General features: G+C 37.6%; 1 pseudogene; it reads right to left on the minus strand.

The window, feature by feature from the left end:
• Nucleotides 1-2,788: 2,788 nt before the first annotated feature.
• LOC127355081 (myosin heavy chain, fast skeletal muscle-like) lies at nucleotides 2,789-9,733 on the minus strand (annotated as a pseudogene).
• Between the last annotated feature and the right edge of the window lie 6,076 nt (nucleotides 9,734-15,809).

The raw sequence follows: 15,809 nt of genomic DNA on the forward strand, positions 1-15,809 counted from the left end.
TCAGTCATCTCCCAGCACTGCATCAAGAGTTCAGTAATAAACACAATCCCTATTTAGTAGCTTCAATAATTTATGTGATGCTTTCGGGCTTATTTTGAGCCACTATTAACTCCGCACATTCATCAGTTTGAAAGTACGAAGCAAGACTTCACTGGATTAGGTGTGAAGCACACCTAATCCATCACCTATTCGCTTTCGCCTGTGAAGCGCCGTGTCCTCTCCTCCTCTCTCTTCCAGAACATCAACTGTTATCCCAGCTTTTTTGGCCCGGCCATAGGCTGGCGTTTTTCCTTCTTGTTGAACTGTTTTTTCACAGGGCTGCAAGCTCTTCGCCTTAAGCCAACACTGGCTCCACACCTGTGCTGTCCTCACTTATAACTTATTACTCATTACCAACGTAAGTCAACCCTACATTATTGATCTATTCCACGCACACAGTTCGTGATGTTTGTGCTAAACAATGCCTGTGATAGGTAAATATCAAATGGCACTGCAGCAGTCAGTGGGAGACGGTGTCAAAATGGTTTGGCCTTTTTAAAAATGACCTGGGCCGAAGCTGCCATTTTCCGTTGTATTTTCTTAACCCTGAGTTGTTATTGTAAGACACAGCGTAAAACATTTCTTTATTATATATCATATATTCATGGATGAAATTCTGTGCAAACAACTTACATTCTTAAATTACCATGGTTGTAAGGATCATAATTTAAGATGAAATGGTCCAAGAGTTAAAAGACTGACAAGCATGATAAGTACTGTACAGACTGCTAGCTACAGTGTTTTGTGCATTTAAATCGCTGGCTTTAATTACTGGTTAAATTAAAATAGAACTTAGTCAGCTTTTGAATCTCTACATTTAACAAACGTAATGTGGGTATGAGACGTGCTCTGAGGGAGATATCAGATTATCAGAGGCCTGTGTTATTTATTTGATGACTGCCAACTTTTTTCCATTTAAGGGATGGCCTGATCAAAAATAGAAAGGCATCTGCAAGTCTGCCATCATGTATAAAGTCAGTCAGTGAAACGATGGCAGAGACTTCTGGAGTGGTACATAAGGAGATACATGCCTGTGTAGTTGGCTATGTAGTTTGTTTCATCAGTAATGTGTGACTTCTGTTAAACCCCAACTATATGTCCTGCCTTACTACATGACAATGATGTGTAAAGCCAATGGATACTACAGTATCATTACAGTATATTACAGTAAGTGTTTAAAGAAGCCTTTGCATGATGTATGCACATATGTTTTGGCTTTGTTTTATTAATGTGATAACAATGAATGGACGTTTCCTATTTTTCACTTTGATAAGGGACTCTGTAAGTATTTAAGTCTGACCGCTCTGAAATTGTTTTGGTAGTATGGCATATTACTTTAAGAGACTGGTAGAAGGACATTACTGTCAAATTTTAATGTATATTGTTCCTAAATTAGCTATAGACTACGCAGTTGGTATTTTTGCTATGAGATAAACTAAACTGATTCTTTTTTTGTCAAAATTTCACCATGGTACATTGTATTAGGGATTAAGATTTACCATAATGGACAAGGACTGACTGTGTAAAAAGTTAGACATTAACTTTACTTTAATATCAGTAACAGTTAAGTTATCTCCTCACTTGGCCTACCCTGAATAGCAACTTTCAATTGGATTTTGTCTGTTTTCCTGTTTTCCTGTTTTAGCACTAACTGGATACAAGCTCCGAGTGAAAATGCAACGATGGGGAAGATCGCCCAGATATAGTGTGTGCTCATTGTTAGATTGACCCATTCAGGCTTTGTAATAAACTTCAATCTGTCCCTTTTTGACAATTTGCATTAAACATGTGTACTCCTTTATCGGAATTGTTGTTTTCTGTTATGCTATATTAATGGTGAGTAAGTGGTCAAAGTCAGCCAATTGAAACATATTTAGCTTAATCTGCTGTATGTTGTAATATTAATTTTGCTTATATTCAAGTAGACTTACTGTACATATATATTCTTGAAATATGTGCAGCTATGTTCTGTCCTGTTGTATATGTATGTATTTCTAGATCATAGATTCATTAAAGGTATTCTCTATACATGAATAAAATATTTAATTCCATGTAATGTAGAATGCTGAACATATTTTTGTAATTGCGTGAAAATTGTTAACAATGTTTATCATCTATGTGTTTATTTCTAAAGGTTATATTTTGCCTTTGAGGCTATATTCTTCTCTGTAAAATACAAAGGTGTTAAAAGGTTTTAAGGTTGAACCTGACACTGCTATGCTGTTGTATATGAAAGTTTGGCCACACTTTGACAAATAACACTTTTTGGTGGTTTTTACATAAAAAATATAAAAACATCAGTGTGGCATGTGCAAAGTTTAGGCAACATACACTGTCAGTACTTAATATCCTAAGTCTGCTTAACCTTTCGTGTGCTCTCGAGGCTTGACTGGACCTTAACCCGTGGGTACAAAACATGAATATTTCAAGAAAAAGGAAATGTTTATGTTGAGCTGAAGGAGCTCCTCATCCAGCTAACCAGATAAGCAGTCTACTGCCAAACAACTACAAACATTCCTGCCAGGTTAACTGATGCAGCTTCATGTAACTTCTTAGTTAAACACTGTGACTTTTATAGATAAAATAATTTTGAATGCTAAATATAATGTAGAATATAGAGTAAATAATAGAGATAAAATGTGATTATTGCAGTTTATTGACATTAGAAGAAGACATTTCAACAGTTAGTTCATATTTTATGCACTCTGTCAAAAGGCTCCAAAAGGATGTTTTCTCCTATTCAGCACTCTCAACCTGGAAAAAAGAAGGGAAAAAAAATATTCAGCATGTATTACCAACATTTAAGCTTCTTAAAGATCATTTTACATGTGAATTCACTATATCAAGTCTCTACACACCTCTATGCAAAGTAAATAAATAATGGTATAAAGAATACATTTAGATCATGAATTGACATAAACATTCACATTGAACTGAACTGCCCACGTAGTCATTTTCTGTAAAATCTGATCTCACATACTTTTCCAGCATCACGGCTCTTGACTCTCAACTTGTTGACCTGGGACTCAGCGATGTCAGCACGCTCCTGAGCTTCCTCCAGCTCATGCTGAACCTTTCTCAGCCTGGACATGTGGCCGTTAGCCGATTCCTCCTGTGAAGTGTTTAGAATTAAGAGCATTTTTAAATCATATGACTATAGTTTCTTATAGCGTCATTAATGAATTGTGCTACTTATATGTAAGATCACGAAACATTTGACTTATAGCCTCCTCAGCCTGTCTCTTGTAGGCCTTGACTTTGACCTGAAGCTTGTCCACCAGATCCTGAAGTCTGGTCACATTCTTCTTGTCCTCCTCCATCTATACATATATATAAAGAAATTCCAATGATGTATAAATACATAATTAAGACATTAAGAACTCACAGTAGTTTTTAGTTAAATAATAAATCACCTAGTAGGTCAGCTCCTTCACTCTACGCTCATATTTGCAGACACCTTTAACAGCATCAACTCCACGTCTCAGCTCACCTTCGACTTCACTCTCCAGCTCACGCACCTGAAATGTGATAATAAATAATCAAAGTTTATAAAAGAATTTCAGTCCATATATAAAGCATAGAGATAAATAAGAATTGAACTGAATCAGTGTAAGTCAGATGTACATTCCGAAAAAAGCCATTTATAGTATATACAGTTCATACCCTCTTCTTCTTGGTGTTCATAAGACTGGTATTCAACCTTTTCAGTCTCCACAGTCTTCTTGGCCTTTTCCAGCTCATGGATACTCTTTCCAGTCTCACCAATCTGCTCAGTCAGATCTGAGATCTCCATTATAGAGCAACCAAAGTCAGAATACAGTTAATAGCGACCTACGGAAACTGTCCTGCAAGATAGTTAGGAAATTAAGTACAACATACTTTAAAAGGAATATTTCTCCTTTAGATTCAGAGTAATCAGCCCAAGGGTTAAGCCAAATTCAAAAGGTATAAGTGTCTCCTCAATATTGGATTGTTGTTGGGGTAATAGTAGTTTAAGTTCATACAAGAGAGTTTTGAACACCATACAGGTTCATAAACTACTCTTGTGAAGGTCAGAGAAGGACCCACACAAGACAAGTTACATTTTTGATATAAGTGAGATGGAAATACGTTGCAGGTTCTTTTCTCTCTCTTCAAGGTCTCCAGATGATCCAGAGCCTCCTAATAAGAGTTCTTCATCTTAAACAGTTCAGGGCTGAGAGAGTGAGCCTCCTTCTGGGCTCCTTCCAGCTCTGCCTGGCCCTCTTCATACTTCTGTTTCCATTCTCAGTAACACTGAGTACTTACTAAGATAGATTTTTGTTTCCATCAAATCAATGTGGTCTTGATTTCTTTTTACCTTATCAAAGTTCCTGTGCTTCTTGTCAAGGTTGGCAGCCAGACCATTAGCTCTCTCCACATCAATCATGAGGTCCTCCACCTCACCCTACAGCCTCTGTTTGGTCTTCTCCAAAGAGGCGCACTTTGAGTTCACAGCTTCAATGGTTTCCTCAGCATCCTGCAGGTGCTGGGCAAGCTTTTTCCTGTAATCAAGTATTTTTGAATTGAATTCAGCAAAAATATGTGAAAATACTGAATTAAAAATCTATTTAGTTATGAAAAAGTAGAAAGCTTTTACGTACTTTGCTTCCTCCAGCTCCTCTGTGCGCTGGATAGCATCAGTCTCATATTTGGACCTCCATTGAGCCACCTCACTGTTGGCCTTGGACATTCCTCGCTGCAGCTCAGCCTTGGCCTCCTGCTCCTCCTCAAACTGCTCTCTGAGCAGATCACAGTCATGGCGGGCTGACTGAACAGAATGGGCTAGGGTGTTCTTGGCCTGTTGAACATGAAAAAACAATAGTAACTTACCTGTGAAGCCGACAAAGAAAATGTAAACAGTTACTTTCTTTCTTTTCTTTAATATATATTTTTGGGTAATTTTTATTGGCTTGGACAGCTGAAGAAAACAGGAAATGGGGAGAGAAAGGGGATGATACACAGCAAAGGGCAACAGGTCAGATTTGAATAAACAAGTACTTTTTCAAGTTTAAACACGATTTAGTAATTTAGTTTTGGATCATGTCATATTTGCTAATAAGCATCAAGTGATGTTGATCTTTCTTTTTATTATCTGACAAAAATGTAGTTCTTAAAAAGATTTCACTTAATTAATTGCAATACATCTGTATAGATTATCTTAATGAGCCCTTCACATCTTTCCTCAGCATCACCCAGACTCTCACCTTCCTATAGTACATTTTGAATATACAATAAGTTTGTTAGTTTATTTTCTTAGTTAAAGATTTAAATATTCATTGGTTTTAGTTAATTGTCCTTTTAGTTGATCTACAACTTTGCTAAGACACATAGACAATAAGAAGACTTCTTATCCCAACTAGATATATGTAAATGTAAGCAACAGTGTTCCATTAGTAAAGTGTTTATGTGAAAGAATCACACTTTCTTTCGGTCTCTACTTACTGCTGCCACTTGCAGTTGCAGGTCATTCTTTTCCTGCATCAAGGAAACCATCTTCTCCTCTAGTTCCTTATTCTTGGCCAAAACAGTAGCTAGGTCTGTTTTCATCTTATCATAGTTCTCCTTCATCTGCTGGAGCTCCTTCTCAGTTTCAGCACTCTGCAGAAGAGGCTTGATCTTGAAGTACAGTTTCAGCCACGGCCAGTTCTTCACATTCATGAATGAACGGATATTGTACTGGATGGTAAAGATAGACTCTCTGGAAAGTGAGATAGATAAACAAAGTGTAATTTGTAATTAGAACTGCTGTGGATAACAATTTAACAAAAACATATGGAAACTATATAACTGGACAGTTCAGCTTAGTGTACTGTAAGAGAATCCTACCTCCTCTCAAACATCTTAACAAACTCCTTCCTCATGACATAACTTCTGCAGAGACCTTGAGTCATCGTCACCAGTGCAGCTAGTTTCTCATCTCTCATCTCCTCCAGGGTACCCAGCAGACCAGCTTTGAAAAAGACCTATTTTGAAAGTAAAGAAAATCAGGCAATATCAATATATGTGGATAAAAGGATATATACATGCCACGGTTATTGATATTGTCCTTAGAAATTCCCTTTGTGTGCCCAAACTTATACTGAGTGTGGTCCACATCAATGGAGCCCAGCAGCTTCTCTGAAGCTTTCTTGTTGTCAATAAATTGTCCCTCAGGGACGACACTGGCATTCAATACTTTGTATCTACAAGAGAAGATGATGTTACTTATATTTACCTCACGTCTAAGCCTGCTGTTTTACATCTTAATAACTTCAATTAATTAAAAAAAGTAACCTCTGCTTGAAGTCAGCGTAGAGGATTCTGCTGGGGAAACCCTTTCTGCAGATTCTGATGCCCTCCAGTACACCGTTACAATATTGAGGGCTGCCATTTTTTAGTCAAACTGATAAACTACAGAAAACATATAAACATGGAAACACATAACCCATTTTACAAAGTTGGTGAACACATACTGATTTAAGCAGATGGTGTTAGGACTGAAAGTGTCCAAGTGATCAACACAAGTATTTCCATCACTCTTTATAGCTTCTTTGTTCGTGATCGGATTACATCAGTATATTGCAGTATAATTGATTTTTTTATCAATCTAAAAATGGATGTTCTGCTATGGAAAGAAAACTGAAAACTGAAACTGAAGACTTCATTCTGCTCCAAGAGGCCAAGTTAAGGTTTAATTTCTTCCAGGAGATACAATGCAAAGACTTCCATGACTTGGCAACCTTTATCTGTTTGTTGCCTGTAACATCCCGAATAGTTTATTGCATGGATGATGGTGTTTTGACCTCTTCAGACCAGATAAGTTAATTTAACTCAAAACATTGCTGAAACTCATTACATCAAAATCTTTAAGTACCACAAGCTCAGTTTTATTAGGTCAAAAAAGATTCCTGATTAAGCTGCTTTCACTGATAATTTTAGGTGGCACTAACTTATATTAATATTGTTGATTAGGATCTGTATCAGCATGTGGACAGTGTTGGCATGTTCGTTCTTATTTATTTTATTTTATTTTTTAATACAATATAAGCTACGCACAAAAAGTAAGGAAATTTGTGTTTGGTAGATTATTTCTTTGTTGTATCTATGCTTCTTGGCAATACATCTTATACCATTGGAAAGCCTGATTATTTTCTATATTGGTATAAATAATATTGTATATTCCTTTTTTAAATGGTGCCACAATTGTAAGGAACGTGCATTTGTGGGATGAGCAGAAGAGGTGAGTATGTGGGTTGCACCCATGAAAAATGTGCCAAATCTTCTCTGCCAATGCCAAACAGCTTTTCTTTTCTGTTGCTATTGTCTCTTGTTTTGAGCTTCTGGTACCCCTAGGTGCTGAAAATCAGGTGACAAAACAAGGCTTGTCATCATTGGAGGCAATCTCAATGCAGAGAGATATCGAGATGAAATTCAGCAACCAGTAGCAATCCCATACAGTTGAAACCAGAAGTTTACATACACTCTATTTTTTTTTCTCTCTGTCTGACATTAAATCACATTAAACTTTTCCTGTTTTAGGTCAATTAGGATTACCAAAATTATTTCTATTTGCTAAATGCCAGAATAATGAGAGAGAGAATTTTTTAGACAATGTTTTTATTACTTTCTTGAAAGTTAGAAGTTTACATACATTTCATCAGTATTTGGTACCATTGCCTTTAAACTGTATGACTTGGGTCAAACATTTTGGATATCTTTCAACAAGCTTCTCACAATAGTTGGCAGGAATTTCGGCCCATTCCTCCTGACAGAACTGGTGTAACTGAGCCAAGTTTGTAGGCCGCCTTGCTCGCACATGCCATTTCAGCTCTGCCCATAAATGCTCAATAGGATTGAGATAAGGGCTTTGTGATGGCCACTCAAAAACATTGACTTTGTTGTCCTTAAGCCACTTTGTAACCAGTTTGGCAATATGCTTCGGGTCATTGTCCATTTGGAAGACCCATTTGCGCCCAAGCTTTAACTTCCTGGCTGATGTCTTGAGATGTTGCTTCAGTATTTCCACATAATGTTCTTTCCTCATGATGCCATCTATTTTGTGAAGTGCACCAGTCCCTCCTGCAGTAAAACAACCCCACAACATCATGCTGCCACCCCTGTATTTCACAGTTGGGATGGTGTTCTCAGGCTTGCTAGCTTCCCCCTTTTTCCACCAAACGTAACGATGGTCATTATGGCCAAACAGTTCGATTTTAGTTTCATCAGACCCCAGGACATGTCTCCAAAAATGAAGGTCTTTGTCCCTGTGTCCATTTGCAAACTGTAATCTGGCTTTTTTATGTTTCTTTTGGAGTAATGGCTTCTTCCTGGCAGAGTGGCCTTTCAGCCCATGTCGGTACAGTACTTGTTTCACTGTGGATAATGACACACTTTTACCAGCTTCAGCCAGCATCTTCACAAGGTCTTTTGCTTTTGTTCTTGGGTTGATATGCACATTTCGGACCAAAGCACGTTCAACTCTGGGACACAGAACCCGTCTCCTTCCTGAGCGGTATGATGGCTGGACATTCCCATGGTGTTTATACTAGCGTATAATTGTTTGAACAGATGAACGTAGCACCATCAGGCATCTGGAAATTGCACCCACAGATGAACCAGACTTGTGCAAGTCCACAATTCTTTCTTTTGACTTTCCCATGATGTTACAAAAAGAAGCAGTGTGTTTCAGGTGTGCCTCAAAATACATCCACAGCTGCGTCTCTAATTAACTCAAATATTGTCAATAAACTAAAATAATCAGAAGCTTCCAAAGACATGACATCATCAACTGAGCTTTCCCAAATTGTTTAAAGGCATAGTAATCTTAGTGTATGTAAACTTCTGACTTTGAAGAAAGTAATAAAAAATGGTCTAAAAAAAAAATCCTTCTCTCATTATTCTGGCATTTAGGAAATAGAAATAATTTTGGTAAGCCTAACGGACCTAAAACAAGAAAAGTTCTTGTCTGATTTCATGTCAGACAGTGTGAAAAGTGTATGTGTCTTTTTATACAGTGTATGTAACCTTCTGGTTTCAACTGTATATACACCCCTCACATTTCTGCAAATATTTCATTATATCTTTTCAACACTGGAGAAATGATACTTTGATACAACGTAAAGTAGTCAGGGTAAAGCTTGTATAACAGTGTAAATTTACTGTCACCTCAAAATAACTCAACAGCCATTAATGTCTAAATCGCTGGTAACAAAAGTGAGTACACCCCTAAGTGAAAATGTCCAAATTGTGCCCGAAGTGTCAATATTTAGTGACCATTATTTTCTAGCAATGCCTTAACCCTCTTGGGCATGGAGTTTACCAGAGCTTCACAGGTTGCCACTGGAATCCTCTTCCACTCCTCCATGACAACATCACGGAGCTGGTGGATATTAGCAACCTCACGCTCCTCCACCTTCCGTTTGAGGATGCCCCACAGATGCTCAATAGGGTTTAGGTCTGGAGACATGCTTGGCCAGTCCATCGCCTTTACCTTCAGCTTCTTTAGCGAGGTAGTGGTCGTCTTGGAGGTATGTTTTGGGTCATTATAATGTTGGAATACTGGCCTGCGTCCCGGTTTCTGAAGGGAGGGGATCATGCACTGCTTCAGTATGTCACAGTACATGTTGGCATTCATGGTTCCCTCAATGAACTGTAGCTCCCAAGTGCCGGCAGCACTCATGCAGCCCCAGACCATGACACTCCCACAACCATGCTTGACTGTAGGCAAGACACACTTGTCTTTGTACTCCTCACCTGGTTGCCGCCACACACGCTCGACACCATCTGAACCAAATAAGTTTATGTTTGTCTCATCAGACCACAGGACATGGTTCTAATCCATGTCCTTAGTCTGCTTGTCTTCAGAAAAAACTGTTTGCAGGCTTTCTTGTGCATCATCTTTAGAAGAGGCTTCCTTCTGGGAGGACAGCCATGCAGACCAATTTCATGCGGTGTGTGGTGTATGGTCGGAGCACTGACAGGCTGACCCCCCCACCCTTTCAACCTCTGCAGCAATGCTGACAGCACTCATACATCTATTTTCCAAAGCCAACCTCGGGATATGACGCTGAGCACAAGCACTCAACTTCTTTGGTAGACTATGGCGAGGGATGTTCTGAGTGGAACCTGTCCTCTTAAACTACTGTATGGTCTTGGCCACCGTGCTACAGTTCCGTTTCAGGGTGTTGGCAATCTTCTTACAGCCTAGGCCATGTTTATGTAGAGCAACAATTATTTTTTTTCAGATCCTCAGAGAGTTCTTTGCCATTAGGTGCCATGTTGAACTTCCAGTGACCAGTATGAGAGAGTGTGAGAGCGATAACACCAAATTTAAAACACCTGAGACCTTGTAACACTAACGAGTCACATGACACCAGGCAGGGAAAATGGCTAATTGGGCCCAATTTGGACATTTTCACTTAGGGGTGTACTCACTTTTGTTGCCAGTGGTATATACATTAATGGCTGTGTGTTGAGTTATTTTAAGAGGACAGTACATTTACACTGTTGTACAAGCTGTACACTGACTACTTTACATTGTATCAAAGTGTCATTTCTTCAGTGTTGTCCCATGAAAAGATATAATGAAATATTTGCAGAAATGTGAGGGATGTACTCACTTTTGTGAGATACTGTATAGGTGAGATAACTGTTGAAAATAATAGCTGTCAATAGATAATGATGTTGAAATTTTTTTGTTGTTATTATTTTACAATAAAGAAAATGTCCTCTATGTGCTGTCTACTTTTTGTACCTTAATTTCTCCAAAGAAAGCAGAGAATTACACAGACTACTTACAGTCTGTTGGCTGCTTCGACAAAGCAGCTGTTGTCAGGATAAAACCTTTGTGTCCAAAAAAGGCAAATCTAACTATAAAGTAGGATTTATCTCATGCCAAGCACATACAGATGTGCCTGCCTTTTAAGCTTAAGTAAATTAATAACCATTGTTGTGTTGCAAACTGAATTATATGACTATACTGGGATGAAAGACATCAGTACTGGTGTTAAAATTGACATTATTATCAAAGCTGAAAATCTGCATTTGGTGGTGGCTGTACTTAAGACCAAAAGAACAGGCACTGCTCATTCTGAGGGTTATAACCCATCTGCAGTCATTAGTACAGGTGCAGTCAGTAATATTGTTTTTACCCATTTACCCTAGATGCGTAGCATCATCTAGTGGCAGGACTGAGGAACTACAACAACATTGGGTATTTGTTTTCCTCCAAATGTTTTTTGAAAGCCTATACACTCAAGATGTGGCTAATGATTTTCAAACTAAACACTTGGTAACAGATAGAGTAGTCTATAGATAACACCTGAGGCTGCATATGATAATAGTGTTTAGCGTAGAAGGTTGGCATTAAACCTTGGTTATTAAATACATACAACTTTAACTAAAATATTACATTCTGTTGGTTGCTTTGACTGAAGTTTTCAGACATTGCAGAGATGTTCACTTGCGTTTTGGGGAATCTAACCCAAGTGCATTGCACTTACCTAGTTTAAGGGGCTAGGAGATGAGTATTGACAATAAAATTGATTTAGGACAGCTCTGCCTGTTTAGATACTGTGAAATTTCAGCTACAGAGAAATTACTGGCATTGATAAGCAATACTTGTAAGTCCAGGCTCCTGAATTATGGCAACTTTGAGCAAAGAGTAAAATATTACTGATTGCACCTTTAAAAACATGAGACCGCTTATTCGAGTACTTTGATGATTCTGAGCCCGTCTAAAACCAGGTCTACAAGCCCTTGAAGGTCTGGTCTGTGCTGGCAGACTTAGATAGGTAGATAGGTGTAATAAAAAAATTTAATGTTTCTACTGTAATTTTACATTATTAGGACAGTGGGGGTTGTCAGAGGTTCAGTGAGGAAAATACCCATTTAAAATGGGGTGAAAGAAATCAGTGCTTGGTCAAATAGGTTTTTGTTGTCATTCTTAAAGGCAAGCAGTGTTTAATCACAGCTTATGGGATCAAGTTCAGACTGACTATGGGGCCGAGTTTCACCTGAGTCATGTCATGCTGGAGAAACTGGATAACAAAATTCAAACACTTTTAAGGTATTCAATAAAAACCATCAAAAGAAGGTGAGAAAAGTCCATTAGTCAAGTAATAGTCTGAAATGTCACGTGGCTAACGAAACTATGACAAAAATGTCTTGAAAAATCGTAAAATTTATCAAAAAATATCTGTCATTAGAAGCCCCCTGTCTCCCATATTGCTACCAGATATCTATTTGAATTTGTTTACTTGGTTTTTCTCATTGTTTTTGTGTCTTTACTTTTTTTTTTAAAAAGAGGCCATATTCTTCTTCTGGGGCTTAGGGTTAGGGTTGGATCTCCGCCTGGGCAATTAATCAGACCAATGTCAAATTTTATCAATATAATGAAAAGACCATCACGGTCAAAAGTTATCAAAATCTTGAGTTTAAAAGGACGATGCCGTGGTGCGGCGCAGGCGCAGAACATTTACCTTTCACCACAAAAGAGGAAGTTCTACAACATTAGGCTACTTTGTCCAATCTGCATCTGCAATTTTCCCTTTATTAGACAGGACAGCTAATATTTTTCTTCTCCAGAAACAATGGATGAGTATGAAAAGATAGCTCATGGTAAATGTTTTGTAAGTACAATGAAAAAGTCACACTGTTACCGTGACATGGTTTTATGCAGAATGTTCCTTCCCTTGTATTGTTGCATTTTTGTTTGCTTTTCAGCCTTCCTATTATCTATTAATTGCCTTTTACGTCACACAAGTTGCTATCTCCAATCATCAGAGAAACTGATGCAGTTGAATGTACAGTATGCAGTTTCTACCACTCTGGCATCAAAACAAAAGACCAAGTTTGATGACATTGTGAATGTGTAACATACAGTATCAGTGATGAAAACATTTGAAAACTCTTTTGGAGCTGCTAGTTACAATAATAATCCAAATAATGATTCACTATTCTTAAGTTTATCACACTTCCTTCACATATCCTTTGTCACAGCCCGGCTCGAAGGAAGAACAAAGAGGAGAGGACAACACATGACAATTTAACTAAATATTTATTAAACAAGATATATACGTGTGTGTGAAACAATGATAATATAAAGTATGTTAATTAGTACATCTGTAGTGTCAAGCGTGTTTGTGTAACAGTGAAGTGTAATGTACAAAGAAAATGAACACAGACGCAAGTCTAACCCAAACAACAAACCATATGCCCAGGAAGTGAGAGAGAAGCTTATAACTTATATAGCTGAGGAGCAGCAGGTGCTAATTAGTGATACACTTCCTGCTTCCCTACTAAAAGGGAAAGACAGCCCAAACAGGAAGTCAAGGGGCTGTCACACTTTATAAAGGTTATGTATTTGGATATTTGTTAAAGTGATGTGCTTCCCCCTTTTATTCTGTTATTTTAAGTATTTTGTTCATTTTCTGTACAGATATAAGGACAAGGAGCGTGATGCATCCATAAATCCTGTCAATCCTGGATATAGTAGTATTAATAGTTAATTGGCTTCACCATTAACATAAATGATTTGAACTTAGTAAGTCTGACACACACATATAGACATACATAAGATGTGTTTATTTGATGATGTGTGTGTCTGTGTGTTTGTGTAGTTTTTCGAAAGGACACATTCGTACCATTTCAAAATATGAGATGAACACAGTTTTGTCAGAAAGAGGCTCACTCATCATCTACTTGGACAAGGTAACCCGTTTTTCTTCCCTCTGTGTCCTCTGGCATTCTTTCTCAAATTCAAATGAGCTTTATTTAAATTAATGCTGACTTTACATACATTATTTCCATTTGACTCAAACAAACTGGTATGTATCACAGGCTTTAGAAAAAGGATAAATAAATAATAAAGCAGGGGTGTGGACCATTGTCATGAATCTGATGAGTATGATAAACTTGACAAAATCTAAAAACACTTACAACCTGAACACCAGTGACTCATGACTTTACTTGGACTTTAGCCTTTAGACTTGGAATGATTTGATATCCTTCCCAAGCGTTAAGATCCAAAATTATGCAGTAAAACATTTACAAATATGTGTGAGACCCATATAGAATATGTAATTTTTTACCACAACTGACATGTCACGTTTCATGGGGATTGAAGAATGAATTTCTGCAAGTAGAAATAGTCACATGTTACACACTGGACCTTTAATTTAAAGGTTATGAGATTCAAAACATTAATAAAGCAGCAAACAAATATTCGGTATGTAAAGCTATACATCAGGGTGTCCTGAGCATGATGTCATACTCCCTCCTATAACAGATGTTATAGCAGCCTCGCTCTGGTTTGTTTACAAAGCCAGTCTGCTCTGTGTAAAGAGTAGAGTGACCGAAACATCTCTCAAATGTAAATTGTTGAAGCATAAATATCGCAAACTCTTAAAGAACACATAAACATTCTGCCTCTAGGATTTATAGGGTGTAAAAAAATATTGTGACATAATAAACAAAAAGCCTTGTGGATTTGAAGGAAGTGTCACAATATCAGCTAAATCTGTGAAAATCATAGCGTCACGTGTCTTTCATGCTCAAGCTGCATGCATGAATATGTGCACCTTAATACATACTTTAGACCAGGTGTGCCCTTTGTTTACTTTTTACTCTAATTCTCACAATTTTCCTCAAGGCGTGCAGTGCTGATTTCAGGCAATTCAAGAACCTTCACTGAAGCCAAATTTGGACTTTAACATGAGAAGGCAAACTCACTAATTTTTATGGAAGAAGCTTTTTTTTTTCAAAAGTCCCAACTTGCAAACTTTGCCATGCGTACGCATAGCTGTTCAATTCTGAGGACAAAGTGTAACTACAAGAAAGACATACTAAAGTTCATGAGAAACCTAGAGTACTGGGGAACTCTGTGTTCATGGTTTAAGAAGAGTTCTAAGTAAGTCTAAAGTAAATGGGAGCCAGCAATGGAAAAGGGGACAGATTTTATTATTCTATCCCACAATCAGTAAAAGATAATAAAATTAAATCAGGACCAAAGTGGTCAGAGCAAATCAAGTTTTCCTTGTCACTTAAAAAGAAAAGATACTATTTAGTCTACAGAGCTTGTGCTATTACATCCCCAGTTTGTATCTCTCATGTATTACCGTTACATTCGAGTCACAAGAGGATAAGCTTTCAGTACTTTTTAATACCCAGTGATCTTTCAGATCCCAGAAGTTTGTGTTCTGAAGGTATTTCCAATGAAATGACCTTGCTCTTTTTGTAGTACAACAAGACATGAGAGGCACAAACTGAGGCCAGGCCCAACAATGGTTTCTTCTTAAACATTATAGGATAGAGCATTATTAAAAACCTCAATTATTTCCGACTTGTTTAACAAATGAAAATGGAGATAAAGACGGTGAAGAAGAATAAAGAACAAAACATCTAAGTGCAAAAGTAGAGATATGCAAACAACTTCTCGTGTACACTGTTGTATGCTATTTGGTCAAACAAACCAAACACATTATTAGTCTGTAGTGATCAGTCTCTGCTCTGTAGATGTCAAGTGCATACAGTAATTATCCTAATTAGCACTATTTTAATAATAGAAAATACTCTTACAAATAATAAAACAAGGCACCTGGTCACGCTCATTTGGGTTCCTGCTCAAATTGGCATTCTGGGTAATAAGAGAGGATGAACTCACCAAAATAGCTGTTAAAAAATAAAACATAGATGAAAGCATTATGTATGGAACTGGGAAAGAAGAAGTAATGACTATTAAGAACAGGACGCTGTTTTCAGCTTACCCTCAC

This window comes from Dicentrarchus labrax, unplaced genomic scaffold (genome assembly GCF_905237075.1).
Source record: "Dicentrarchus labrax unplaced genomic scaffold, dlabrax2021, whole genome shotgun sequence".
Lineage (NCBI taxonomy): Eukaryota > Metazoa > Chordata > Actinopteri > Moronidae > Dicentrarchus > Dicentrarchus labrax.